At 46.7% G+C, this 4,968-nt stretch overlaps 1 long non-coding RNA gene across 1 annotated transcript; it reads left to right on the top strand.

The window, feature by feature from the left end:
- Positions 1-512: 512 nt before the first annotated feature.
- On the top strand, positions 513-4,654 carry LOC112817374 (uncharacterized). Its single transcript, XR_003206385.2, has 4 exons — positions 513-691; positions 2,866-2,973; positions 3,478-3,590; positions 4,600-4,654. It is a non-coding gene; the product is annotated as an uncharacterized lncRNA (long non-coding RNA).
- The last annotated feature ends 314 nt before the right edge of the window (positions 4,655-4,968 follow it).

The following is a 4,968-nucleotide window of genomic DNA, read 5'->3' as shown; positions in this document are numbered from 1 at the left end:
AATGGGAAAAAGTTCCATTAAAATCACACCAAAAACATGAAGTACTTCTTTCTTGTTGGATAACTCTAAAAGTATATATATGAGATCTGTATGTTGCAAATTTCAAAACATTGAAAGAAGCAAAGAAGATCTAAAAATTAAGCACTGCGTCATCTTTATGCATTGGAAGATTCCATATTGTCATGATGTCAGTTCTTCCCACATTCATCAATAGAATAAATGTTCACCCAATCAAAATACCAACAGGTTTTTAGGTAGAAATGTAGAAATTAATTCTAAAATGTATCTAGAAAAGCAAAAGTACTTGAATAACAAACAATTTTGAAAAGAGAACAAAGAAAACTTACTCTACCTGAATCAAAGACTTCCTATAAAGCATGTCAATTGAGGCTTATCGTGTTGGTGACAGGACAGAGACATGGGTCAGTGGAACACAATAGAGACTCGTACTTACATTGCCAGTGGATTTTTGATGAAGTTGTACAGGCAATTAATGAAGAAAAGATAATTTTTTCAACAAATGGTACTTGAAAAATTTAGACAACTATCCAAAAAAGGGAAAAATCTTGACATTTAGTGTCTTAGTCTGCTTGGGCTGCCAATAACAAAGAACCACAACTGAGTGGCTTAAACACAGAAATTTATTTCTCACAGTCTGGAGGCTGAAAGTCCAAATCAAGGTGCCAGGAAGGTAAGTTTCATTCCTGGGCCTGTTCTCCTGGTTTGTACGGTGGGCACTTTCTCACTGTGTGCTCACATGGTCTTTCCCTGAGTGCATACAGAGAGTGAACGAATTTTCTGGTGTCTCTTCTCATAAGGACACTAACTCTCGGGGTCAGGGTCCCACCCTTCTGACCTCATTTCACCTACTTGCCTCCTTCTTGGCCTTATACAGTCAAAATGAGGGTTCCGGCTTCAACATGAGAACAGGGGCAGCAAACAATTCAGTCCATAGCACATTCATTTTACCTCCTACAAAAATTAACTTGAAATTGATCATAGACATAAATGTAAAATGTAAAATTATAAAACTTCTAGAAGGAAACACAGGAGAGAGTTTTTGGCAATTTTGAGTTTGGCAAAGATTTTTGAAGACACCAAAAGCATGAGCTATAAAAGCAAAATAAAAAATTGAGCTTTATCAACATTAAAAACTTTTGCTCTTCAAAAAGACATTTAAGAAAATGAAAAGACAAAGCTAAGGCATTGGTGAAGATATTTTTGAACGATGTATCTGATATAGGATCAGTTTCCAGAATAGATAAAAGTCTGTCACAACTCAGTAATAAGAAAATAAACCACCTAATAAAAATGGGCAAAGGATTCGAATAGACATGTCACCAAAATATATATATGGTAGGCAAAGAAATACCTATAAAGATGCTCAATATCATTAATCATTAGAGAAATCCAAAATGAAGTCTATGGCCATACCACCCTGAACGCGCCTGATCTCCTCTGATCTCGGAAGCTAAGCAGGGTCAGTCCTGGTTAGTACTTGGATGGGAGAAATCCAAAATGAAGCCTTAGTAAGATAACACTATATGGTTATTAATACGACTAAAATACTTTTCTAAATGACAATATTAAGTCCTGGTGAGAATGCATAATATGGAATTCTTGTGATCCTAGTTTGGCAGTTCCTTACCGTATGGCCCAGCCAGCCCACTCCCAAGTGGGAAGAAAAGAAAACATACATCTGCACAAAAACATATATGCAAATGTTCACAGCTTTATTTCATAATCTCCTCAAAATGTAAGCAACTCAAATGTTCACAACTGGTGAATGGATAAACAAATTGTGATCTATCCATACCATAAGGTAGTACTCTGCAATCAAAAGACCAGGCTACTTATACACTCAAAAACGTGGACTGAATCTCAAAGGCATCACGCTGAGTGGAGAAGTCCTACTCAAAAGCCAATACACCCGATGACGTTGTTTGTGTGGCATTCTGGAGAAGGCAAAACAGACCGAGACAGAAAACACACTAGGGATGGGACGGGATGAGAGGAGGCCAAGGGGTCAGCTACAAAGGGAGCACAGAGGGACTTTAGCAGTGGGGCCATATACCATGTCTCGATTGTGGGGGTGGATGTGCGGCTTTATGGATTTACCAAAGTTCATAGAATGGGATAACTGAAAAGGGTAGATTTCATTGTATGTGCATTATACCATAGTAAACCTGATGCTAAAAAAAGATCAATCAGAGTATTTTATCCCTCTGCTGCTTCCTATCTCAACATCTGCTCCCTGCAACCCCTCACCTCCACCCCCTGCTCAGTGAGCCTCGCCTTCCCGGCTGGTTGTGTAACACCAAGTCTTTGCACCCCCTGGTCCTTTTCTGCCTTCGGAGTCTTACACACACACCACCTTCTCATGAGACGTTTCCTGACTACCCTGTCCAAAATTTCAGCCCTCCTAAATTTCTCAGCCCTCCCTACTTAAGCTTTTTCTGCACCCAACACCCTAGGTTTTGAACTTATTGCTACTTTATTGTTGAGTCAAGCCACATGGTGCCACAAAGGCGGCTCCTTTGCTTTTGTTCCATCACCTAGAATAGCCCCTGGCACGGGAGGGTGCTCACTTGATAGTTTTGAATGGCTGGATGAACAGCTGGACTGCCACCATATCCCTTCTCCACTCCCAGGGCCCACGCACACAGGCCTCTGTCTCTGCACGTGCCCATCAGGGACGCTCTGACAGCCGCCGTGGCCGTGCTTCTCCCCACTCTGCCCTTTCTCCTGGCACTGTCCTTGCCCCATTTCCCTTCACACCACACTTCTCCCTGCCGGCTCCCCCAGGGGACCTGTGAGACAGCTCCTAACATCTCTCTTCCCCTCCACTCCCTTGTCCTGCCCCAGCCGGCACCAAGCAGCATCAGTGGGATGCAGATTTGAGGAAGGAGATTTGCTCTGTGTGGGCCAATCTGCCCCAGAAGACCCTGGATTTACTGGTGCCACCCCATAAACGTAAGTGAGGGCAAGAAATTCTCCTTGTTCACCCGCCTTTTGTGTCTCACCCAGAGGCAGAGCCAGGAGGCCTGGGCCAGGGTGACCTCGTGAATAGTCTAGACTTAGTTTCCACCTGCATTGAGAACGGTCTTACCAGTGGGTGCATAGGTACTGTGGGAAGGGATTCCCTGGGCTTTATTCTGTTGACCACAGTCACCCACGTTCCTGGTGGGGGTGTATACTTAAAAAAATTCAGAGAACAGCAGGGAGACTGCTACAGTTAGAGATGAGGTACTTAAAGTTTAAAACCCACATCCACTTCATTGGGAGGAAATGGAGGGCCCTGTGGAGAGTCAGTACATCTCCAGAGGAGACGTGCTCAGTGTCCAAAGATGCAACTTCGGCCAAACCCTGTGCCCTTCCTTGAGCATGTCCAGGAGTCCTTGTGGTGGAGGCTGTTCCCTTGCCCCCCCACCTCCCCTTCCTCCTCCACACTCCACCCTCTGTTTTCTTTCCCTCCAGCCGATGAGATGACCGTAGGAAAGGTGTACACAGCTCTGATGATACTTGACTTCTACAAACAGAACAAGACCACCACAGACCAGATTCACCAGGCCACGGGAGGCCTGTCCCAGGTACAGAGTTCCAGGATTTCCAAGAAGTCAACCCCAGACTCTGACACCCATCAGTTGTTTTGACGGCAGAGGAAACCCACATCCTTCCTGGGGATTGCACAGCGGGAAAAGGAATGATGAGAGGTTCTTACTGTAGCCTCACTCTCCGGCCCCAAAGTCAGAAACCCCATACAGCCTGTATGCTTTCCAATGGCGGGTCTCTTGCTGGTACTGGGGGCCCCCTGACTTGGAGACCTAGTGTTCAGGAGCAGTAGACAAGGGGCTGAGGACATGTTCCCTGGAGATACCACTGTTTTAAGCGGTAGAAGAAAGAAGTTTGAAGAATATTTGAGGAGGTTGTTTGGGGAGGTTTGAGGAGAACCTGATTACCGTGCACATTGGCAGGGACTGGAGAGAATCAAACTGATGGGTCCAGGGTCATGATCTCTTCCACTCATGACTGTGACTGGGCTGGTTTGTGGCCTCATCTTCCTGATGTCATCCTTCAAAGATAACAACTTTCCCACGCAGCCAAATCATCAGTGACCATACGTAGACTCTGTCTAGAAAGTTGCTTGGTGTTCAGAGCTTACAGGGACATTCACCCATCGTGGGATGGGAAGTATCTGATGCCCACACCACATCCCCCATTCCCCTGTCTGTTGCAGACACCCATCAGTGCCCCCCGCCACCCCCTGAACCCTGAAATGTCCTTAGAATTCTGCTCAGTCTGGGGCTCATGCAGCCTCTACCCATCAATCCAAGTTGATGATGAGATGAAATCTTTTTACCATTTGTAATTCTATGAGGTCCCCAGATTTGGAGGTAGGGAAACTGAAGCTCCAAGAAGCGAAATGACTTTCCTGATGTCACTCACAGGCCAGGTTGGGAGTAAGCCCCCGCCTACCTCCTGTGTAGGGCTGGGGCAGGGCAGAAGGAGCACCAACCCATGCTGTGGGGTCAGGCCAGCTTTCTGGCACACCTGTCTTTGCCCTTAGAGCTCTTCCTCTTCCCTGCGTCCCTTCTACAGATGGGCCCTGTGTCCCTGTTCTACCCTCTGAAGGCCACGCTGGAGCAGACACAGCGGCTGTGCTCCGAGGAGCCCGGGTTTTCCTTCGGCAGAAGAGCTCTGCATCCCTCAGCAATGGCGGGGCCATGTGAGTACCTGGCCAGGGTGCGAGGTGCATGTAGGAGGCAGGACTCCTGGTTTCTCCCCCTCGCAGAGGGGCTCCCTGTAGGCTGTGCTGCAGGACATGGAACCCTCAGGTCCCATCACCACTTTGGAAGACTGGCCTCTCTGTTCCACCCCGTGCCCACCTCCCCACAAATGGTTCCCCGCGGATGCTGCCTGAAAGCTAGTCCAGGCGGGCTGCTGGAGCAGTCCATGTTGGACTCCAAA

The sequence above is a fragment of the Callorhinus ursinus genome, unplaced genomic scaffold, assembly GCF_003265705.2.
Source record: "Callorhinus ursinus isolate GAN/ISIS: 27379988/994484 unplaced genomic scaffold, GSC_fseal_2.0 scaffold2264, whole genome shotgun sequence".
NCBI lineage: Eukaryota > Metazoa > Chordata > Mammalia > Carnivora > Otariidae > Callorhinus > Callorhinus ursinus.
This window is presented reverse-complemented; position numbering and strand designations above follow the sequence as displayed.